The sequence below is a fragment of the Haemaphysalis longicornis genome, unplaced genomic scaffold (genome assembly GCF_048455015.1).
Source record: "Haemaphysalis longicornis isolate Haplotype H1 unplaced genomic scaffold, Haemaphysalis longicornis Haplotype H1 scaffold_1, whole genome shotgun sequence".
NCBI classification, from domain to species: domain Eukaryota; kingdom Metazoa; phylum Arthropoda; class Arachnida; order Ixodida; family Ixodidae; genus Haemaphysalis; species Haemaphysalis longicornis.
Genome location: NW_027526203.1, coordinates 78,617,705 through 78,643,026, shown reverse-complemented (window position 1 = coordinate 78,643,026; position 25,322 = coordinate 78,617,705). Strand labels below are relative to the sequence as shown.

The 25,322-nt window shown below is 49.3% G+C and overlaps 1 long non-coding RNA gene across 1 annotated transcript; it reads right to left on the bottom strand.

The window, feature by feature from the left end:
* Nucleotides 1–11,451: 11,451 nt before the first annotated feature.
* Nucleotides 11,452–24,876, bottom strand: LOC144164644 (uncharacterized). Its single transcript, XR_013321216.1, has 2 exons — nucleotides 24,614–24,876; nucleotides 11,452–12,153 (listed from the first exon to the last, which is right to left on the bottom strand). It is a non-coding gene; the product is annotated as an uncharacterized LOC144164644 (long non-coding RNA).
* Between the last annotated feature and the right edge of the window lie 446 nt (nucleotides 24,877–25,322).

Here is a 25,322-nt window from a genome sequence, read left to right as displayed (position 1 = left end):
ACGACTTGCAAAACGATAACCCAGTGCCTCAGAGCACTCGGCCACAGGCCCCCCCTTTTTTTTTTCTTTTTTACCGGTTTCAGACATCACAAAAACGTGCTACAGGTAAAAAAGCGCTAGTTTGCCTAAGCCAGCGTATTATGTCTAAAAACGGGGCATAGACAACACTTTCTCTACTTCCTGCAGCCACTCGGGTGTACAAGGTTGACCCTCCCACATTTCTACAATGCGATGAACGCTTTTACAGAAATACTGCCTCGCGGGCCGTCCATCAACGTCCGAGTAACGAGCTGCCAATCGAGACCTCCATATTCCGTGGAGGACCAGCAACATCAATAGGTCGTAAGGCACTCCATTATCGTCCTGAACTGCCAGAAACCGTAGACCATGGGGATCCAAGAGGAGTTCCCTTTTCAAAGTTCTCTGAAGAACATCCCACAAAAACACCGCATCCCAACAGTCCAAAAATACATGTTCAACAGTTTCCGGCTTCTTGCATAGCCAGCAGTCTGCTCCCCAGGGCACGAACAAACCCTTGTCAAGCATCCACGTTTTAATCGGGAGCACACCAACATGAAGCTTAAAGAAAAACGTTTTAACACCCGGCGGAACAACCATTGCTTTTACACGTTTCAAAACATTTTGTCCTGGTCCACTTCGAAACATGGATCTGTATAGTGGCACAGGAAAGCAGATTTCAACGAGATCTTTGTACTTCTTCTTCGACACTGAAGTCAAATACTCCATGGAAAAACGCGAACATACAAATTGTGTTGCCTGTACGACTTCCTTTAAATATCCGTGAAGTCCTCCGGTATAACACAAAGATGACATAATAACAAACTGAGGCAGAAATCTACCTAACCTAACTTGAATTACAGTGCGAAGTAGGGGGTCCTTCACCTCACGCAAAAAATAAAATCTATTGACTACTTGTCGCAGAAAAAGATGCGATAGTGACAAACCAACATCACGCACACGTCTGAAAAGATTAGTTCTACTCGTCCGTTCCCAGATCGAGCCCCAGATAAAAACAGCACATACACGATGTAACCTTTGTACATTTGCACGCGAACAATGAATAACTTTCAAAACGTACCACAGTTTCGCGAACAGAAACACATTAGACACCGTCGCCCGTGCAAACACAGACAACGTTTTACCCTTTCCCTCCCAGTTTTCCGCTTTCTCTCGCAACGCCGCTGTCTGGCTTCGCCAGTACGGCTCGCTGTCGCGGTAATTTTCCAGCGGGACACCTAGATACTTGGCAGGCGTAACTTGCCAGCTGACACCTTCAAACACACTGGGTGTCCAGTCCCAGCACCCGTGCCAGAACCACAGACACTTTTTTCCAATTTACGGAACTTCCAGTGTATTCACAAAAGGAATTAAGTATTTTAATGGCGCTACTGATACTTTCTCTATCACGGCACAAAAAAGCAATGTCCGCTTTGCCGAGAATGGTTATATAAGGTATATAATGCATAACCAGTTTACACTTTTATTTAGTCTTATCATTTGAAGTACTTTAGGTGACTATTTGTTGTATAGCGCCCGTGCAGTAAGCATCCCCCAAGTTTCCACAATATCTCACGTCTAGCAATTGCATTTCTTAGACGGAAAAGCGTTCGCAGTCGTGCTGCTGGCCGCTGTGCTTGTTCGCCCAGCGCAAAAAAGTGCTTCCCGCACCCTAGTTTTACGCTGTACGCTAAATATCAGTTGATTTTATTTCCTTAGTACCTTTATTGACTTCGCTGACTCTTCTCCCGCCTTCAAGAGGCATTATATTTTCCTACTGGCGTACCAGTCAGGGAAGCGTCGCATGTGCGCTTGTGCAGCGCTTGTGTGAAGCGACCTTGACTTAGAGCTACATACAGTGTACAAACTAACCTAGTAAAGAAGGGCACATTCTTCCATTCACAAACGGGTCCTGGCTTCGTTTCAACTGAGCGAACGAATTGCGACGACCCGTCGGTGGCCGGCGGACGAACCGCTGGGCCGACTGACTGCCTGAAGGCTTGGGAGCCGTGCAGTAGCGCAGCCAATTGCGAGCTCGGCTCCTCCCGACGTCACACGAAAACGCCACAGAAAATGGGCGAGCGTAAAGAGAGGAGGACAGCATTTTCGAATTAATTTTTCTACTAAATAAAATCGCATAAACGCACCCAGAGTGGTCGAATCATGGCGTGGGGACTCCGGACTACAATTTGCACCAGTAATCCCGCAATGTGTACATATCACTTCAGTGTCCCTTTAAACATTGACGCTACTTTCGACATCGTTATCATGACAAAGATAGCTATCAGGATGAATGATGCTACATATTTTTAAATAGCCCGTTATATTGTATTTCACATTGAAAAACGCGATACAGTAAAGTTAGTTACATTGCTTTTTATTCGTGATTTAAATCAGTAAGCAAAAAAAAAACATATTTAGCACAAAGGTATTCTTGTAGATGTCGCGCAGGTAACATCGCCCTCGCCATGGAAGGTCTGCCCGTCCTGGACGCCGTCACCGACAGCAGCGGTGTCGCTGTAGTTGACACCACCTGCCAGCAGAGTGCCAGAGAGCTTAAGTTCGGCTATAGTGGGCCCGTTCCGCCATCCAATTGGTCCTCAGTAGCGAGCATCGAAGACGACGGCGTCCCCCACGTCGTCCTGGACACGAGCCGCTCACCACGAAACAACCTGGTGGCCAGATACTAGGGGGACGCCTCGCTATATCGCCCATATATCTTCTCACTACTGGCGCTGCTGCGGGAGGACCACTCGTTCCGAAAGGAGCATGGGGCGGCCAGCATGCCGGCCATCACTAATACAGCCACCAGCCATCAAGGCGAGCACCGGCTGCCACGGCCACGCAGAAGGCCCTGGAAGACCCCGAGCTGAGGGAAAGCTTCGGTGCCAACGGCTGCGTCCTGCACAGTGCGTTGAAGGAGACGGGATGAGAGAGATCACCTTCTTGGGGACATCAAACGTTGTGCAACAGTTCGCTCAAATTGAAACGAGCATGGGAAAGTAAACCACTGCGTTCCAGTTGCAATACTAACGAAAAACTTGCTGACAAAAACAACAATAAAGAGTTATTACACAGTCTATATCCACCCCTTTGCTTAATATTTCGGCAACGCGACAATAAACAAATGAGGTAGCTAATACACTGCATTAACCCGAATTTTTAATTATTCAGCGATCGAGATTTCAGACTCTCTAGGGGCGACAAAAAGGCTTAACAATTCAAGGGATTATGAAACCAAGAGTGCACGCAGAAAAAAAAACACTCCATTGGTTTTCATAAATGCACAAGGGGTGGGAGTACAAACAAATGCCGAGCAGGAAACGCTGCCTTAAACAACTAAATATTCTGAGCACCACGTGAAAGCCTGGCGTCACGTGATGCTTCCGTGCAAAAGGAAAAAAGCCATTAGAGGAGGCTTGCTGTAAATGTGATGCGAGCTACAAGGATCAAGGCTCAATGGGAAAATGACAACAAGAGCTTCGGCAAAAAAACTTCTTCATGACGTAAACTAATAACCTAAATTACTATATAAGAGAGAGTCACTCATGCATGTGTTCTGTAACTATTATACCCTTTATTATCCTCTGAATGAATGAATGCATGTATCCGCGAAGACACAATAAAAAAATCAATTGTAGTACGAGCCAAGTGCCCGAAAACCCTTTCACTTGTAGATGAAACACAATACAAACACTTGTTCTAGGGAGGCCGCCGATTAATTTCGCTAATAATATGCAATATAACCAATATAGCGTATACACTCTCCAGGCACCTGGAAGATTACGTTGAGACTCAATCAACACATATTTTTCACCTGCAAAAACATAGCGCTTCATATAGCGATCTTATTCGTCTCAAAAATGCTTCAAAAGACACGTGCATGCTACGTGGTACGTGGGCATGCTTACGATTGAGCTTGGGCTCAATCTGTTCGTTTCATAAGCCGCTATTTTTTTTGTCTTATTTCATATAAGATTCCCGATCAATTTTTAATATTGTCAATATGGCGCGATTTATTCCTAATTTGCAAGAATATACAGCACCGAAAATTTTATTCGAATCCAGCCGTTGTACCAATTGGTAGCTACGGCGCATGCGTTATTTGTTAATTGTGTTCCCAATGGGGCACGTTGCCTCCGATTCAAATCGCTGTTCCTAGCGTGGTCGTAATCTCTAAACTCTTGAATAAAATTGCACTCTGTGTTCGCGAATTTCTGTAGGATAAAAAAAAGGAGTTTCAACGAAGACGATCTTGTTTGAAACTCCACTGTAATGGTATTTAGCAACTGATTTAATTCAAAAGTGTGATTTATTGGTGCCATATCTTCGTTTTATTTTAGTTAAGGCGTCTCTAACATATCTACTTACGCTTCTGTCTAGACCATACAACGGTATATATTTGGAGTCTGGTGTGTGGAGTTCTACACGTGACCTACCTGCCGCGGTGGCTCAGTGGCTAAGCCGTTGTGCTGCTAAGCACGAGGAGGCGGGTTCCATTTCTGGTCGCGGCGGAAGCTGTTCTGATGGACGCGAAAAGCAAAAACGCGCGTGTGTACGACATTGCGGCGCACGTTAAAGATCCCCAGGTGGTCAAAATTGATCCGCAGCACTCCACTACGGCGAGCCTCATCGCCTGCGTTGCGTCGGCGCGTTAAACCCTACAATCAAATGAAAATCTACACGTGGGCCGCGTTTTCGCCTGCCGGCCCGCTGGCGGCAGCTGATCAGGGAGACTACATTCTACAGAGCCTAGTTCGCAGGCCGCCGTTTGCATGGCTGAGTTTCTAGTGGCAAAGCTAAGAAGAACGCACTCGAGGTTTGAATGCATTGACTCATGGCGGCGGCGGCTGCGGGTTCCGGGTTGGTCCCTTTTTTTTCCTTCCTCCTTCGGCGAATATCAACGGCGAAAAGCTTACGAACAGGGAGAAACCGTCGCGAGCGGCTGGACAGTGTGGGAAATCAATGCTATCTTGCTCCGTGGAGGAAAGGGCTAGAGAGAGAGAGAGAGAGAGAGAGAAAAGTGTCTTCAAATCAGGACGCCACGCGGTATGTTTTAAATTCAGAGCATTTATTTAACTCACGATGTCACCCGGCGTTGTCGGCGTTGGCGTGCCTTGGCGTCCGCAACAGCCGTTCCAGGTGCGCCCTCTCCCCCACTCCTCCTCTCTGGCATCACGCTACCCTCCTCGCTCTCAACAACAGTTCCGCACCCCTCCCCCTATACTATATAAAAAAATAATACTTACCGGCGCCTGGTTTCGATCCCACGACCCTGCGGGCGGACCGCAAGGTACATGGTGCTCTACCCGCTGCGCCACAAAGCCGACACAGAATGGAATGCTACGAACGCGCCTTATATCCTTGACTCATTCAAACTACGTCAAGAAGCTGCTAATGCAACACATTCACTACCACCAACTCCCCAAACACTAAACGTTAACGCAACACACCCACCGCCTATACGACGCATTTACTCGAGTCCCCCTCGCGGGGAGATGGGCCCTTTTTCGAAGCTTGAGGCCGTGTACAGAAATCCTAGCTATGTAGTCGTTTCAGCACCTACCCACATGCATGACCGACGTAAGAAGATTCGAGTAGGAACACCCTCTGCTGTATCGCTAGCTTTACACAAGCGTGCTCAAGTGCTCTGGAACTGCTGGACACTGAGGCCTGAGAGTTAAGGCGGTAGGTCATAGGAGGGTTTGGCCAGGTTCTACACCTGGGTGGAAAGATACTTCTTTGCTGAGGGAGTGCTGTATTTGACGTAAAGAGCCTTCCTAGCCTTGCCTCACCTACCTGCTTTAGCCTTTCAGGAATTCGGGATCAGATTTAAATCCAGAGTAGGGAGCACTCCATAGCTCCTTGTCGGCACACAGAAATCACAGACTGTGCTTGTTACTGCTGGTATCGGGGTGTAGCCGTGTTTTTCCCAGAAATACTGCGGAAACATTGAGGGTATCTTTTTAAGAATATAAGAGGTCTCCGTCCATGATAAGAATCTAAGCGGTCTCCGGGGGGGGGGGGGGGGGGGGGGGGGGGTTACGCCGTCGTTCTTTGGTGATCCGTGTTGCTGTAGCGCAAGATTCCTTGCATGAGCTCCGCAGTGAGGGTCGTTCCGCGGTCCTTGATTAGGACTTCAGGGGCTTCATGTCGCAGCACAATTTTATTTATGAAGAACTTCGCGACTTCTTGTGCAGTCCACCTCGGAAGAGCGGCTGTCTCTGCGTAGCGCGGCATGCAGTCTGTTGCGACGACAATCAACTTGTTCTCGGATCGTGACGTAGGGAAAGGGCCCAGAAGGTCCATTCCACTCTGTTGGAAGGGCTTCGATGGGACGGCGATGGGCAGCAGAAGTCCGGCGGGTCTCGTCGGCAGCGTTTTTCGTCGCTGGCAGTCACGGCAGCTCCTCCGGACGTAGTGGGTGACGTCGACTGCAAGGCGGGGTCAGTAGTACTTCGTCTTGAGTTTTCCAATACTGCGAGCTCTGCCGAGATGTCCGGACGACCGGTCGTTGTGGCACGCTTCCAAAATTTCGTCACGAAGTTCTGCAGGGATTACAAGAAGACAATGCGTTCTCGTTCCGGGGCTGAACTTTTTCTTCGCGAGGACGGAGTTTTTCAGGCTGAATGCTGGTGAGTTTCGTTTGAAGGCCCTAGGCTCTACGAAAGTGCGTCCTTCTAGGTAGTCGATCATGACGCGTAACTCGGGGTCACTAGGCTGCTGGGCGGCTAGGTCGCTCTCTTTCACTACTCCAAAAAACGCGCTGTCTCCATCGGAGCCTTGAGGTGGTGGGTGGACGGGAGTGTTTCCTGGAGTGTTTCCGGCCGGATTTATAGACGATTGTAACGTCGAATTCCTGTAGGCACGAGCTCCATCGCCCAAGACGGCCAGAGGGCTTCTCGAAATTGGCGAGCCAGCCCAGCGCATGGTGGGCTGTCACAACCTTGAACGGTCTACCATACACGTAAGCGCGAAATTTTGAAATGTCCCACATGATAGCCAGGCATTCTTTCTCTGAGGCAGAGTAGTTTTTTCCTCCTTCGAAAGATGACGGCTCGCATAGGCGATCACCTTTTCACAACCGCTTTGCTTTTGGGCGAGGACGGCACCCAAGCCTATATCCCTGGCGTATGCATGCATTTTGGTTTCAGCGATTTCCTCGAACTGAGCGAGCACGGGCGGGCTTTGCAGGCGTTTTTGCAGCTCGCAGAATGCTTTCTCCTGGGCAGTTTTCCAGCTGAAATGGGTGCTATCTTTCGTCAAGAGTGTGAGTGGCTCTGCAGTTCATGCGAAATTTGCGAGTAAGCGCCGGTAGTATGCGGACAGTCCGAGAAATATTCGCACGCCCTTCTTGTCTTTCGGTCGGGGGGAGTTCGCTACGGCTCATGTTTCCACCGAGTCAGGCAGGACTCCCGCGGCGTTGACGAAGTGTCCTAAAAACTTGAGTTCCTCGTACGCCAAGTGGCACTTTTCAGGCTTCAACGTTAGCCCCGACGTACGGATGCCCTCGAGTAGCGACTTCAACCTTCCAAAGTGTTCGTGGAAAGTCCGGGCGAATACCACAACGTTGTCGAGGTATAGGAGGCAGGTGTGCCACTTCAGGCCAGCTAGCACAGTGTTCATGACTGTTTGAAACGTTGTTGGCGCGCTGCATAGCCCAAACGGCATCACCAGGCCGTCTAGGGTTATGAATGCAGTCTTTCCTGGATCCCTCTCGTCCACTTCAATTTGCCAGTAGCCTCTCTTCAGATCTATCGATGAGAAGTACTTTGCGTGGCAGAGGTTGGCGAGGGCGTCGTTGATTAGTGGCAAGGGGTACACGTCCTTTTTGGTAATTTTGTTCAGTCGCCGGTAGTCAACACAGAACCTTAATGTGCCGTCTTTTGTCTTCACCAGTAAGACCGGCGCAGCCCATGGGCTTTTCGATGGCTCTATAATGTCGCCGCTGAGCATGTCTTCGACTTGTGTGGGGATGGCTTCCCGCTCATGTGAAGACACGCGGTACGGTGACTGTCGGGTAGGTCGCGCTCCATCTTCGTTTAAATTTCCTTGCTTCGCTAGGGGCGTCTGACGTAATTTTGAGTTCGACGAAAAACACTCGCTGTAGCGACGCAGCAAATCCAGTAATTTGTCCCGATTCTCTTGCGGCAGCGCCGGGTTCGCCTCAAAAGGATGCGGCAGCTTGGAAGCATCTGCGCGTGGGCGTTCAAAGTTGGCGACCGCGATCTCTCCACTTGCTTCTTGCGTTTCTTCGAGGAACGCAATGGCAGCGCCCTTGTTCAGATGCTGGTACTCCTCGGTGAAATTAGTGACCAAAACGTGGGATTTGCATTGCTTGAAGCGCGCAGGGCCTCTTGCGACGGAGACACCGCAGTCGAGAAGCAAACTTTGGTCACTCTTTACGATAGCGTCGATGTCAGCAGAAGCATCCTCACAGTAGACGGTGATCATGAAGCTTGTGCGGGGTGGCAGGGTGACGTGATCGTCGGCGATACTTACAGCAGCACGGTGTTCGGGGTTCGGCGGCGGCGTCGTGGAGTGATACGAGGAAAAAGTTGTCGACTGGGTCTGCAGGTCAATTATTGCGCAGTTGTCCGTCAAAAAGTCCATTCCGAGAATTACGTCGCGGGAGCAGTTAGGCAAATTGAGGAACGCAGCAGGGCACGTGGTGCCGTCTATGGTGACGCGCGATGTGCACGTTCCACTTGGCGTAACGAGATGGCCTCCTGCTCCTGCTGTGCGTATGTGCGGACCATCCCAACTTGTCGTAACTTTCTTCAGCTTAGACGCGAATGATGCGCTCATTACGAGTAGTCGGCTCCCGTGTCGATGACCGCGACTACGTCAAAGACGTCGATGGACAACTGGACGTCGGACGCCGCTTTTCTCCAGTTTCGGGTGCGTCGGGGCGTCGTATCTCGGTTTGTGCGTGTTCGCGGTCGGGCACTCTGCGTCGAGAGTGTAAAGTTGGGCTTGTTGGTGATGCAGTCTTGTATGCAAAGCGCTAGGCAGACACAGGACGAGACAAGAGACGGGACGAGGACGAGCGCTAACTTCCAACAAAGTTTATTTCGAGAAGCAAACGAATGTATACCCCGCGCCAAAATAGTGAAAAAATACACGAAATCATCTAGAGATTACGCACTTGCAATGCGCGAACATTCTATAGCCTCAGAAATTTCAGCTCTTTATCATAAAGCGCGAGGGAGGGGGTGATGACACATTCCGGCCCCAGTCTACAAATATTTTCCGCTTCAAAGATTTTGCGCGTGAGCCTGCTTTTGCTTTTCCCTATGACAAATTATGCTCTTGCTCGGGGGGATGTCACTTGCCCGTGTCCCGATCGCAGTGCCTCTGATTTGGCAGGATGCCCCTAGAGATTGGCCAACCAAAAAAATCCATCACGAGATAGCTTCGCGTTCAACCACCGTCGTCATCTTCCCGTAGGGGAACCGCTGAAGAAGAAGAAGGAGAAGAAGAGACAGGTGCGAAGAGGAGGGCGTGTACGTTGCTCTCAGCCGGTGCACCAACGTCAACAACCTTTACCTCCCCAACGCTGACGGACTACTGATTCTAACACAGAAACGCCAACATCGACAAGAACATGATGGACGAGTTTCGGCACCTCGAGAACCACCGCCTACTCACCGTTACGCAACCGTACTTGCGTGCATTTGCCACCGGTGTGGACCCGGACGCGGAATTCCCTCTGACGCTACTAAACACCAGATGACTCAACATAACGGCAACACAATGGAGCCGCATTTTATGAGCCGTGGGGTAGTATGTTGTTCTCTAGAAAAGTCAGGGTAAGGCGAGGGTACGGTCTGTCTCTGAAGGGGATAATGCTCGGTTATGTCCCTGAACGTGACAAGCGGTTTACTGCTTTCGGGCAGCTCCAAGGCATGAGGGGTAACAGCGCTGGCTTGTTGGTGGACGTATTCGTTGCCCTCCATGGAAGCGTGAGCGGGCGTCCAGATGAGCTGACTGGAATCGGCTGGGGAGTGGTTTTTTAGCACACGCAGTGCAGCTCAGGGACACCCCACCCCGGATGGTAGTTAAGGTAGGATTGTTGGAATCGGTGACTACCTTCCGAAGCGCTGGTTGAGTGAGAACCAAGGCGATGGCTGCCTCTTCTTCTGCCGTCATGTCTTGGGTCTTGATTGAGGCATACGCAAGGAGGTTGGTTCTAGAAGTAGCCACGATGATGGCGTGTTGCTACCCTCGATGTTGGGAGGCGTCTGTATAGATAACTGCATGATTCCCGCCGAGGGTGGTGTTGACCGCTTGGGCGTATGCTTGTCGGCCACCCTCGTCGTGTGACGGGTTCATATTTGTAAGAAAAAACAACTGCTTTAGTTCATGTCGCCAAGAGTCCGGGAGCAAATCACGCGGTGTGGCATTCTGTGCTGTCAAGCCAATGTGGCGAAGGATGCGGCGACCAACTCCAGGTGTGCTCAATCGGAGCTTCTGGTTCGAAAGATGGCCCTCTATCAGCACTTCCACCGCGTTGTGGAGCCTCATCCTAAGGAGCCTCTCTCTGGACGCACTCATGGGAAGGTCAAGGGCCTGCTCAACCGCCTTTCTAATTGTTATATGAAGTATCTTTATGTCCCCTTTGTCGAGAAGAAGACAGGGGGTGACGTAAGGGATTATCGGGAGGACAAAATCTTGAATTAATGAAAAGGTCTCGGCTTCCTTGAGGCCTCGCTTCTTGGTGGTGGTGGTAACTCGCCTGGTCATGTGTATGATTTTATTGATGTTTTCGAGGCACTGCAAGGATATTTTGCTCTTGGTGTTTGCCTGGAGACGTAGGCACATGCTCTTCTTGCTGGGGCTTGGAATGACGGCTTGGTCATCAAGGAGTGTTTGAATGTCTTCCTTGATGCGGCGTTTGGCGTGAGGGCGGAGGACAAGAATCTGTGATTATTGTGGAGAACACTGGAGGTCCAGGCTTCACCCAGTGAGATGCCATGCGTTTGTGTGAGCTTCCTTTAATCGCTATCGCGTGGCATTCAGCGCGAATGCAGAGGTTAAACCCATAGACGTGCTTGCTGAGTGCACCACCTGTCATCCCCGCCTTCGTGTGGGCTCGTAGCTCAATCGGTAAGACAACGGGCTCTTGCATTGTTGCTGTGTTAGTTCCAGGTTCGATTCTTGTCGGTGCCACTAATTTCTTTTATTTGTTCGCGGGAGCTTTCTGTTGACACCAACGGTCGCGAAAGAACCCTTGGGGGGGGGGGGGTAGAGGTAAAAAGCTTTGCTTTAAAATAGATGACACCCATCACAGTGGCAAGTCCTTTAGAACAGCAAGATAGCTTTATTCGGCAAATAAATTTATGGCCAGTCATGACCGCAGAGTACAAACTGCAACAAAAAATTGGATATCAATTTGAACGATGAAATGAGCACGACTTTTAGATGCAAAGTGCTCGTCATCGCGTCTTTCCGCCCGAGAATTGCGTCCAATCAGAAAATCGAAGTTACGGGTGTACATTCTTTAGATTACATAATGCCGTCTATGCGGAGCGCACATAGAAAGTAATGCTTACACTCCGCAGTGCATAATATTTAGAGACTATTAGATAAAGAAATGTTCGGCGTTGTGCTCAGGGTATACGATTGATGCAATTTCAGTGGTGAAAAAAACACACCAAATCAGAAATTACTACACATAGCGAAACGTTTAGGGGCATGCTTCGCTCCTTGCGTACATACTAGGGGCCATTAAAGTCGCAAATGACAGGTAAAAACTGTGATGCGTAATTTATACCCACACAAATCGTGTAGCAAGAAGGGGAGGTGAGAAAGCGGGAGATGGAAATGGAAGATGTTCTTTAATAAAAGGTACGCTGCGCTACCAAGGCTTGCCACCTCCTACAGCTGCTTGCAGTTGTCTTGGCGTTCTTGGGGGCGTGCTCTGGTGCAGCATCCTTGGTGGTGCCGGCGCCGGCACACTTCGACCCAGTCGTGACACAATCAGGGTCGGCAGCCTGCCCAGCCAGCGATGACACCGCTGCCGAAAGAGTGGTAGGATGGATTCGGGAAGTCGGCTTTTAGACTGGCGGTCGGTGCTCGCGTTGCTGGTGCTGGCGCTGGCTTTGCTGGGCCCGCATTCCTGCCGACTCGCCGCTGGGCAGTTAGAGGAACATTGGAGTTAGAGGGAAAAAAATTGTAGAGCAATCGCGAGTACACTTTTCTTTGAGGGCAGGTGACTCAACCCGCCTTCTTTTCAACCCTCGCTCATGCTCCCACTGTATCACTGACTTGATTCATTATTGTGACGCTTGAACCTCAACCCTGCGAAAAGTATATATTCGGAAGCCTGAAAAAATCATTTTTTCTCGGATAACCTCTGAAGACGGTGATTCCACACTTTAAAGACGACTCTCGTTATTGTACGACAACGATTACGCCAGCGAACCCTATGCAGTGACCAACGTACGTAAGGATAAAGTTCTAAATGGGCAGTAAAACATGAGCAGGGGACATACTATGAAAGAGATGCCTTAATCTCAACAGAAAGTTTAGTCGATGGTCCGTGAGGAGGACGTTGCAGTCAAGCATCAGCCTTTATACATTTTCGACCATGGGCGGTTCCTTCCGACGCAGCACTGATAGGTATCCGGAGAGCCTATGCTGATTCCAGGCTCCGTTGTGATACACGTAGCAAATACTAATACCTAATGAATAAATTCGCCAAGTCGTGTAGCATTTATTGCGTCAGACAATCGAAGAAAGTATGTGGGCAAGAAAAATGTGATTCGTAGATGTAATTATTAAATACCTGAAAATAGTTTGTGCTATAGCCACGTGAAAATGTTAAGTATATTCCAAGGCTACCCGTCGTTATACAGGTGCCAAGGACCAAGGAAGCAAATAAAAAATGAACCCACGACAAAAATGGTCGGGAAGTGCTAAAGAAACAGAATAGCTCGTACGAAAATGAAAAAAAAAAAAACAGTGCACCTGCGGGAATGGTAAACGCCTTCATCTTGTAGGGCTCCTAGACCAACTAGATGCGAAACGCACTTCTGTTTCGCAAGACGGGGGTAAATTTACCTATCATTGTGTACAAACGCGCAGCCAAATAAAGGAATGACTGTTTTAGTAATCACCCACACAAGCTACGCGTTCAGTTTCTTTTTTGTGTTTCGGCCTCAACGAGCAGCTGATCACTCGGTGGACGGATTTTTTGAGGGGTAGGCACTTCCATGCGAAAAAAGGTGTCGTTGTAAGAGTGTGGTATCTGATAAGGCCCTCTGATTTCAGTTTGTGCTAGAGTTTGCAGGGTCCCTGTGTCATATGATGATGTTACGAAGAAGCGTTTAGTCGCGGACGGGGATTACTCTATAAGCCCATCTCCACACTGCTCACGGCGGATGTTTGCGAGTGCTCACGACGATATGAGACGACCCAGCGTTAAATTTCTTGTGTGCTGATTCCCGAGTGTAATTTTGCATTATCCGTCGTACTTCTTTCTTAGAATGTCCGTGAAATTTATGCCACATTTACTTGTCCTGGGTAGTGATCAATATAAGGGGTTATCATATTGGCAAGCATAACTGGAGTAGTGTCAGGTATGAGTGCTACGCTGGATTATGTAAACACACGAAACCGATTTACATTGTAGTGTATAGCCGTATCATGGCCATCTGAGGAAACGCTGCTTACGGAGACACTGGTTATCAGTAAACATCAGCGCAGTGGAATGAAAATCAGCTCGATGCATATGCCGGTTTCGCGGCTCCGGCCTGCGACACCCAATCTGGCGCTTAAACAGACCGAATGTACCACACTAAGATCGCGTCACACACATTTACACCCTCTTAAATACGCGACATTTGCGAACAGAGTGACTGCTATCTATTTCCAACGCTTACGAACTGTAAGTCTCAGTCGTGAACGTGTTCCGAAAGCGGCGGCTGTAATGGGGAGCGGACCGGGGCGTCCCGCGGTTGCTTTTGAAACGGGCCACTACGGGCATTTCAGTGGCGCAGCGCTCGAGGCGTACACAGCGGAGAAATAGGGATTACATGCAACGCCAGCAGTTGTAGTGGCGTCAAAAAGAACTAAAAAATACAAACAAGCAATTACAAATTCGACACGCGGAATCGGCGCACGTGGGCAGGTCGCTATGTATTAAGCGGTCGTGGGAAGACTGACGGGGGGCGCATGCGCGTTCTTGATACTGGAAAGCGCGCCAATTTTCTCTCTTCCAGGGGTGCTTTTCCAGACGGCCCGAGTTTGAGCGAAACTCGGGCATGGTGGAGCTGTGGTGATAATAGTAAGCTCAAGATAATATTTCGAGGGAGGACTAAAAACCTTTAAAAAGGAATTCATGTTATTTGCTGGTATTGAAATGACGTACCCGTCCAGGGCAGCGCGCTCGAAGGATGCGCGACTAGGGCGTGGCACAATTTTCAGTGCGTTATCTCGCTCCGCTGTTGCACCAATGGCTACGGGGGACAAGCAAATCGTATTTTATTTCCCTTATATTTTACCAGTCTGTATTCTACCCCGAAGTTCTGTTTTTATTCCAGGCGTTCATATGATATTTGTTTGATATTTTTCGTTCTAAGAAGCCGTTTCTTCCGTCGCTGGCAGACAATGCAATCATGTGACTACGGCCGGATGGCAAAAAAAAGTGGGTGATAGATGCATGCCACATTCAAAACAGTTGCTGCTCGTATTACGTTATCGAAACCCTCCGCTTTTTTCTTCAAAATTTCCTCGGGCCACTCAAGTCTGCTTACGTGTGTTTAAATGGACACTGAAGTGAATTTGTCAAGCTCCTGTTTTTGCTTGCACTGCGTAGACTGGCTCAAACGCACGCATTTTTCCTCGCTCATCCGGGCGATAAGGCGGTATTTATTTTATAGAACCTGAAAGAAGAAAAACTACCATGCGTGGTGTGCGGCGGAAGCAGCAACTAAGAGCAGTGATGTCAGTAAAAGCTACTACGTGATTGAACGATCTACACTATTAGAATTCAAAAAAAGTTTCGGTTTCGGTTCGGTGAAACCGCATGCTTGGCGTCCGATGTTATCGTTGGATGGGAATTCTCGATAATTCATTAATCAGCATACCGCGCTACTACCATGTTGTCGGCTGTAAATTGCGCCAGGCAAACCTACCGAACGACTTGGTATCGTAACTCTCACAAGTCCCCCAGGTGGTCAAAATTAATCCGGAGCCCTCCACTACGGCGCGCCTCATCGCCTGCGTTGCGTCGGCGCGTTAAACCCCATAATCAATCAACTCTCACTAGTCATGGCGTGCGCAGTAAATGAACGCCCTCCGCGTCACCGCAGACTCTCGAATACAATGCTTTTTTCGCCATCTTTGGAGCTTGCATGTCTCAGGCCTGTATCGTAACTAGTGCGTTCGTACTAGGCCAAGGGTTGGCCTATTCGGGACTGCGCCCACTGCCCGCAAGCAGTCGGTGCTTAGGGCAACAGCACACCAACAAGAATACGCTAGCGCGCAATGTCAGTGTGCGCGTGGTCTGTGAACTCGCTCGTGTAGAAATGCACGTTAAAGCGCAAAAATGGCGAATTCAGTATAGAAAACATCGGCCAAAAACAAAGAAATCAACTTTAAAAAAGCATGCACTCTCGGGGATTCGAAGTTGCGACTTGCAAAACAATTCACCCAGCGCTCCGCGCCACTCAGTCACGAGGTAGCGGTGCTAGTGTTGGAAACAAAGTATATAATGTATCGCCAGTTTATAATTTTATGGAGTTTTATCATTTTAAGCAGCTCGGATGACTATTTCTTGGATAGCGCTCATGCAGTAATCATCTCAGAAATTCCCACAATATCTCATGTTTGGCGAATGCATTTCTTAGACGGAAAAGCATTCGGAGATGCGTGGTCCTGCTGCCGACCGCTGTGCTTGTTTACCCAGGGCAAAGGAGTGCTTCTACCAATCTGGTTTTACGCTGTACGGTAAAAGTGTCGGTTGATATTATTTCCCTAGTACCTATTATAACTTCCATGATTCTTCTCCTGCCTTCAATTGGCCTTAGATTTTTCTACTAGCGTATTAGTCAGCGAGTCGTGGAATGTGTGCTTGTCTGGAGCTACTTGGCGCTACTTGGAGCTACAAACTAAAGCACATTTCTGCAGGGGGAAATCGTGTCGTGGCTTAGTTTGAACTGAGCGAACGAATTGCGACCACCTGCTGGCGCCGGCCGACTAGACGCTGGGCAGACTGATTCAGTCGCAGGGTCGGCAAGCCGGGCAGTAGTGCCGTGAAGTCAAGCCATCTTATTCTGGCCATCTAATACGAAGGAAGGAATAGCAACGACAACTTTTCAGATTTGTTTGCTTTATTTCCGTTTGCTCTTCAGCGATCTTGTCCGACGAAGCTCGCCGCAGTCATTTTTTTTCTTTTCATATAGATCAATCCCCTCACTCCCTTTTCTGATTTCCTTCCTTTATTTACACTCCAAGGCTAAGATGCTGGACCATGAAGGAGCCCATGCAGCTCATGGCCCCTTCTTTCGCGCCCTTCCCACCCTCGGTTACCCTCTCTCTGGCGCCACGCGGTTACTTTAATTCTCAATTCTCCCCTTCACTCGCTTTACATGCTCTGCTTTCTGCCATACTACATTGGCGCTGAACAAAACCCGTTGAAATGTGTAGAGATCACCTCTGACAATAAATACGCGCCGCTGATTGTATAAGTATATACGTATAAGCTATCCTGCCGGTAAGGTTATCACAAGAAATGTGCATCACGCAACGCTTCAAGCATAACTGCCTGTTGTGCTGACAATAAACGAAACGCACGGCATGCAACGACCTGTTTGAAACTGTTTTGCGAGCAGACTATACTGAAGCTCACGTTCATCTGTAAATATATTGCTTGTAATCACTGGCGAGGTGCGCATACAGGCAACCGTGCGAGTGCGCCGTCACTCATTACGTCGGGCGCCGCGGGATGGCGGTACTTGTCCGTGCTAAGCACATGACTGTGTTGCACGTTAACAAACTCTACCTCACTGAACGCAAAGTATAGCCTCGAATCCAATGTGAGTGCGATTACGAACATCTCTGTTGACACCACCGTGAGAATCGGGTTGAAACGGAGCAGACGACGCACGCCGCTGTTTTTTTTCTTCGGCGTGCGGGCGCAGTGGCACAAGCCGATCCATGTCCGTGGCGCGTCGGCCAAGTCTGTGGCAGTTTCCAGTGTTGCCAAGCGAAAAAATCTACCGCTAAACTTTTCAACGAAACCCACCTATAGGCGCGCGGTAAAACCTGCGGAAGCCATGTGCGAAAGACATTTCCCCAAAACTACCTAAGAGAAAGGCGATATCATGGAAACATGCCTCCAGCGATTAAATTGCGCACGCACTGGTTGACTGTCGACTGGTGGTGGTCGATGGTACGGTCGCCACCAACGCTTCCGTGGAAGCTTACCGTCGCGTAAAACCGCAATAACACCCGACACTGCTCCTCAACTCTCATGAAGGGAAAACCGCCTCTCAGTCGTCGTAGACGGGGGTCTGTCACCAGATGACGGCACAGCCAATGCACAACACAATTTGAGAGAGAAAAACGAGCTCTAAATTCCTTCTTCTTTTAAAGGACCTGTAGGGGTGGAAATTTGCCTGCTGCGGCGACCATAACAATTAGGCACACCACAGCAGCGGCGGCCACAGGCTTCTTGAGTTCAACTCGGCCGCGCAAAATCATGCTCGAGTTTCTCCGAGTTCTAAGGTGAATCAAACACACCCAGACCATTCACGGGTGCGGCGTAGCAACCTAAGCCACTTAACGTGAACGTAGGGTCGGAGCGGCGGAGTCATCATTTGTTGCCCTCTGGCAGCGACAAGCACTTTACAGAAAAATGAACGCAGCTCACACAAACGCGTAAGAATTGAAGGTAGCGAAGCTGGACGCAACAGTAGCGTGTTTTCTCTTTTCGCCTCACGCTGTTGCTTAAGCGTCGCCGCTGTACTATAGTGAACTCGAATATTCTAGTTCACTCTAGCTGTACGATGGACCACAGCTCGGCGTTCGTCCTACTCCATCGCACACGGCTCTGCGCACGTCGCATTTTTTCGTCGCCCGCACTTATCGCTGCGGCGGCGGCGTCCTCGCCTTCCTCCGCCAGGTGGTGGCACCGGTCCCGTGCGCTTCTCCGTGCCCTCCTTGCCCATCTCTCCCCGCCATCGGGCGCTGCTCTAATCCGCGCGCTTGCGGATGGGGGTGTGGTTTTTACCTCTAGTTCTCAAGATCAAAACTGGTCATCCCGCGAAGGCTCCCCGAGGTATCGTACTGTAGGTTTCGATACAAAAATGAAGTCGCCAGGGCACCGTCAGCCAATGGAGAAACATTCATGAGGGCCTCGGTCAGAAATGGCGTTCCCTGTTGTCCGAGCCGATAGGAGCGGCAATAACAAGGTTTTCCCACGGGAGCCTTCTTCATACACCGTGAAGACACTGTCGATGACAAACGACACAACTTCAACTTCAAAACACACTATCCAATGTTCGAACACGCTCTTGACTCGCTGAATCCGGACAATTATTGATAAGCGCCCGCCGTGCACACTCAACCAAGGCGTAAAGAAAAGGCCAATTTGACGGTCCGGAGCACGGCGACATCCGTTCACTGCAGTAAACCCCTTTTCTTACTCGGTTTGCACTTGCGGAGAGCTACACCGGCGGTTACGCTCAAGAGATGTTGCGAACATAATTCAGTGGAAGAACAGAACACCCAGGAAAACGGACCGCCCTGCACCAGGCGTGTCCAACAGCCTGGCTTGAGATTTGTAAGTAGTAGTGGGGTTGTCTAGTTTATGCTAGGCAGTGAGTATTGCAGCACGCTTTCAGATGGCCGTGCATGCGAATGATAGCCCACACCGTGCAGTGCGCGTCAGGCTTGTCTAGGGCAAGCGAGCGCGCGGCTTGGGAGCGTGCGGGCGACATCTGCTGATAGCGGTTGGGTTAGAGCAACGCCGCCTGTATTAACATTGCCTGACGCGTCGCGCGCTTTTCAATGGGAAGGGTAGGTACGCTTAGTTCAGGCACTGATCCGCTATGTGGCGCGTGCCGGCGGACATTTCGCCTTACGTCACTGCTCGCGAGTCGCGAACGCTGCACCCACTTCTACGACGTGTGTCTGTCAGCTTGCCTGTTGGGCTTCAAGGGCCGTTTCGCTTACATCTTAGCCGTGACGGGGCGCTAGTTCTGTGATCTCGTTCAACGTGTCGCTCGCTTCATACTTGCTGCATTTTTCCAAAGATAAAGACGGAGGCGGACTGAAATAGTGTAAGAACGTACTGATTGTCGGGTAGACATATAGCTAACAGAAAAACGATATTTTCGGATGGGGCAGCCATTATTTTACTGATATTTTTCTTTCTGGAGTATTTAGAGAAGAAAAAATTGCGTGCACGTTTTTTGTTCAGGCGCTTACTTTTACGATTACTTTCCAATAATATCACGTGCTTGTAAACTTCAGAAAATTATAGGAAACAAAAGGATAAGCAGCTGCGATCCCGCCACGCTGTCCGGGCGCTTCTACAGTATAGTCCTCAATTTTAGAAGTGCGTACCGATGCGGAGTGCGAACAGGGGGGTCAAAACAATACCTAAATGCGGAGGGGATAGAGGGGGATGCCCCACTCAGAAAATATCAGGGCCTGTGATCCGAGTAGATAAGCGCGCAAAGCCGGCATCAGCCTGCGGCAGCGCAAGGGATTTTGTTTCGTGACAAAGGAAGTTTTATCAGTGACAGACCAAGACAGACAGGCATGGTGAAAAACAAGAAGGCGTAGGAGCGCCGCCTCGGGAACGCTAAACAAACTTTCCACTATTTTGCATAGTTTCCGAGAAGCGGCGCTGGCTGGCGGACACGAAAGCACGCTGGAAGGCTATGGAGCGGGGAAGGGTAGGAGAGAGCAACAGGAGAGTGGCTGTTTGGCCATTTTTCGCTCACGCGTTAGGCACTGTTTATACAGGCGGCGTTGGTTAGAGATAGCTTGCCATTGCGCGTGCGCCGATCTCGGACAGGGTCAGGCAGGTCTTCGTTTCGCGTGTGCCCCTCGAATTTGCAGACGCCACCACCCTCGAGGGGCGATTGTCTTTCACAGTGGCAGCCGGGAGCGTTCGCAGGCCAGATAGACGCGTCGTTCGACGTGGTGCAATAACCCATCAAGCGGTTACGCAATGCTAGAAAACGACCTAGGCTAATTTTCTGAATCTCATGTTTAGCAAACTAAAAGCCCGCAACAAGAACACACTGCAGCGCTTTCCGTCAAAACGTTTGTGCGATTAAGTAACGGGTGCACTGATAATGCATGGCGTGAAATTACGCGCTTACCCCGTGTCACCGCCTACGACTGGCACTTCAGAATTAAAGAGCCCCTTGTGGGGTGTGGTGTCTCCAAGTTTGAGAGGCCCATGCTATAAGACGACCGACCCTAGCCTGTCCGAGATCCACGCACGCAAGGTAAATATAAATGGTAGCGAAGCTTCGGGCGAAAAGCGGTTCAGAACCTATTGCCAGCGACATCAACATGGGGGCTTATGGGAGTAGCGATTGAAGCGCGACTAGATGAGGAGGGAACAAACACTAGTAACAAAAAAAACAAGTTTTATTTAACAATAAAGCAACATTTATATTTTACAAACTGCATTTATTTTTGAATCACATGTACTTAGGCACAGTGTGGAAAGAACTTATAAAAATGTTGTTTATTCTCAAAAACCTTTTTTTGTGGCGCCCTCTGAAGAATGGCACATGTCATTTTCTGTGTAGCAGTCAGTGTAGTGTTCGGAAATGCTCGTTCGTCTGCTAGGAAACGCCCCTCGCGTGATTTGATGGCGCGCATTTGCATTCGTTCTTCCTTGTTAATTTGGTGTGCGGCGTATTCATACTTTAATTCAAACGTCTATCTCAGTGCCTTCTCTATTGCATTACAACGCTTGTAGTGATCGTTGCTTCCCGCACTTGTATACGCAAGCAGTATTTCCATCGCAGTACTGTGTTGTGCTGCTCCATGCTGCGCTGCTGACAGAGCTTTCCTGCTATGTGTTTGTACATACTGCCGTCGCTTTCTTTTACATTGATCCATTTTTCCTCTTTTTACTTATCTGTTGCCACAATTGCCTAACAATGCAACCAGAAAATTGCCGGCGTGAATTCTGAGTGAACTTCTGTAGAAACCCATGTCTACTTGATAAGACGCCGGGACAGCTGCGATGTGCTCGCTGGACTTTCGTGAATCGGCATTACTGCGGCCCGGTTTTCTGCGTAAAGATGCAGTGGGGAGTTTTTGTTCTCTTTCGAAGTAGTTCTGCTGTTGAGGCTTTCATTGCTCATAATGCTATGTGTTACGAGTAAAGTAAATTTTTCGGCTCGTAAGGAAAATCATAATGCATGTAGTGCCCCCGAACATTTTGTTCTTATTGTATACATGCTGATTTTGTGCAGTGTGGTAAAATTGTTTTATGTTTGTGCTGAAATGAAATTCAAATGTCTTGATTATAGCATAACTGTGCGTTATTTCTTCTCTTAGAACTGAAGCACACAAACCGACCAAGCATTATATAACCTTGATCTATACTTAAAGGGACACTGAAGTGAATTTGTCAAGCTCCCGTTTTTGCTTGGACAGCGTAGACTGGCTCAAATTAGCACACTTTTCATCGTTTATCCGGTTGACAAATCGGTAATTATTTTACAAAGCGCGAAAGAAGAAAAACTACCATGCGCGGATTGCGGCGGCCGCACCAACTAAACCTGTGACGTTAGGAGGAGCGGGCACCGTGATTGGACGATGCCCAAGGTGAGCAACCAAACAAGTTTCGGTTTCGGTTTCGGTTCTGTAAAACACAACTGGTGGCGTTGTTGGATGGGCATTCTCAATAACTCAGTAATCATCGTACCGCGCTTCTGCCATGTTGTCAGCTGTGAAAATGCATAAAGATAAGCCTCCCAGGACGGCTTGGAATCGTAGCACTCACTAGCCGAGGCCTACGCAGTGCATGGACGCCCTCCGCGTACCCGCAGACGCCCAAATGTCATGCGCTTTTCCCCCATATTTGGAGCTTGCCTCACTCATGCCTGTACCGTAAAAAGCGTGTTCGCACCAGGCCAAGGGTCTGTTCATTCTGGCCTGTGCCCACTGCCCGCAAGCAGTCGGTGCTTATGGCAACAGCACGCCAACGAGAACTCGCTAGCGCGCCAGTGCCAGCCTGCGCGCGTTCTGTGAACTAGTTCGTGGAGCCATTAACGTTGCGGCCCCCAAAAAAGGTGAACTGAATGTAGAAAACATCGGCAGAAAACGAAAAAGTTAACTTACAAAAAAAAATCACGTACCCGCGGGGACTCGAACTCGTGACTTGCAAAACACTTGTGACAACACACCTAGCGCCTCAGACCACTAGGCCACGAGACCTCTTTTTTTTTTGTAACAGTAACTTTATTTACACATATACATACAGGGCCAGATGAAGTGGTTACTGAGGTTTCGGAGAACAGTGTAACATCCTTTGCTCACACAGACAAATAATCGCGTTCGGGAACTGAACAAGCCAAGAGACAAGATTCAGCGTGTTTCGCCAGGGAAGTGGAAACCATTCGTAGACAGTGCCAGCAAAGCCACGCAGTGCTGGCGTGGTTCCTATTAGAAACACTTACAAATGGGCGATGGTGTCATTTGTTTGCAGTATACGGTAATGAAGCACGGGCAAGGGGTTGGGCGTAGAAGTCGTTAGTGGGCAGAAGTGGCCCATGGTGCTGTCCCGCTTCCGACCCTCAGATCAAGTCCAATCTCCTTTGCTGCTCTACCTTAAACTCCATGAGAGCTCGTGAGCCCCGCGCCAGTGAGTCGCGAAGCTCAGTGTCTGAATCGGGCCCGTCAAGGGCGGCCACTGCCCACTGCGCCTTCTGTACAAAGTGACTCCACGCCGGCCGCGGGTTTTCGGCACATTCAACCACGTCGACTCTCGCCCTCCATAGCGAGTGGAGACCTAAGACGCGGACGCAGTCACGGAGGACCGGGTGCTCCAAGGCCGCCTCCAAGAACCTCACGTTCATCCAGGTGAGCTGCCAGTACGTGTCGAAAGAGCACTGCAGCTCTTCCCAGAAATACGACGCCGTGTTGCACTCCAAAAAGACGTGCTCTGCCGTCTCCCTCCTTCCACACAACAAGCAGTTGGTCCCTCCAGGAAGAAAGAAGCCCCTCTCCCCCTGTCTTGCCTTAGTGGGTAGAACCACCGCCTCAGCCGACCTTGGTAATATAAGGTATATATTGTACAACACGTTTACACGTTTATTTAGTTTTGGCATTTCAAGCAGCTTAGGTGACTATTTGTTGTATTGCGCTCGTGCAGTAAGCGTACCCCGAGTTTCCACAATAGCTCACGTCTAGTAATTGCATTTCGTAGACGGAAAAGCGTTCGCAGATGCGTAGTCGTGCTGCTGACCGCAGTGGTTGTTCGCCCAGCGCAAAAAAGTGCTTCCCGCACCCTAGTTTTACGGTGTACGGTAAAAATATCAGTTGATTTTATTTCCTTAGTACCTATATTGACTTCGCTGACTCTTCTCCCGCCTTCAAGAGGCCTTATATTTTCCTACTGGCGTACCAGTCAGCGAAGCGTCGCATGTGCGCTTGTGCAGCGCTTGTGTGAAGCGACCTTGACTTGGAGCTAGATACAGTGTACAAACTAACCAAGTAAAGAAAGGCACATTCTTCCATTCACAAACGTGTCCTGGCTTCGTTTCAACTGAGTGAACGAATTGCGACGACCCGTCGGCGGCCGGCGGACGAAACGCTGGGCCGACTGACTGCCTGAAGGCTGGGGAGCCGTGCAGTAGCGCAGCCAATTGCGAGCTCGGCTCCTCCCGACGTCACACGAAAACGCCACAGAAAATGGGCGAGCGTAAAGAGAGGAGGATAGCATTTTCGAATTAATTTTTCTACTAAATAAAATCGCGTAAACGCGCCCAGAGTGGTCGAAACATGGCCTGGGGATTCCGGGCTACAATTTGCGCTAGTAATCCCGCAATGTTTACATATCACTTCAGTGTCCCTTTAAGGCACGCACGCAACCTGCGTATGTGCGACGCAATTAACAGCCCAGTAGTGGCGCTGGTAGAAATTTGTATAGGCGTGAGGAGCAGTCGCATCTAATATTAAAATAAAACCCAAAAGCGCCGGAAGAGATGAAAACAAAAGATTTGAAACAAAGATTACAAATAGAGCTTAAACGGGGAAGCTACCTGGTATGCTAACGCGTTGCTAAAACGAACGTGACCGCCCGAAAAATATTCAAACGAATGTTGCTGTGAAGAAGGATGTGATTGCAACGTTGCGGCAGCCGGAAGCGAGAAAAGTGCAGCAATGTTTGCATGCTCCATTGGCACCGACTGACGATACAAGAAACAGGTGAAATGCGCTATGCTAATTAATGTACGTTACTACAACGAGGTGACTCCTTTCCTACGGGATGGAAAGCATTGTGCTCTTTTTCGTCGTAGAAAAGCTGGATCATCAAGCGCTTCGCCAAATACTTATTGGAAAGGTGAATATGAACGGTGGTACAGTCGAAAACGGCAACGCCACTCACCTCCTTGGCAACACAGTTGTGGGAGTTGAGGTCCCTGTCTGTGCGGCCCACGGGATGAAGGCAGCACATGCCCGCGGCGATGTGCCTGGCCAGCGGAGTCTCTACGGCGGGCAGAAGCTCGGTGGAGTGCAACCGGGAGCGCTGCTATTCCCAGGTCGCGTACTCCGTGACGAGGTGCAGCTGCTTGTCCCGGTACATCACCCCAATGAAGCTCCACACCACCACCACCTTGCGCAGGAAGTTGCGCTGCGCCTCGTCGTCCAGCCGTTGGGGCCCCTTCACCACCACCAGTGTAATAAGTATTCATGTTAATAAAACAAAAGGTGTCTCTCTTGGAGGTACAGATTAGCCTTTCACCCTATAACATAGTTTATTTTACAATATTCGTAATAGATTTCAAGTTGTTCAAATCCAGATTGTTGATATATGAGTATCGTGCCATTTGAGAAGGGCGTCGCATGTTTATTACGAAGCCAGAAACTCTCTGCAACCGCTGGAACAGCTTCTCGACGTCGAATGATCCTGACACCAAATGTAAAACTCCAAATATATCAGGCTTTGTTTTCCTCACACATTCGCTGTTGTAGTTTACGGTGGCGGCGACAACTAAAAATCATTCCAATTTTCCTTTGGCCCAAAAGTATCTATAGCACGGACTAAACTCTGATTATTCGTCTCCAAAAGCTTCAAATTTAAAATACATTATTGT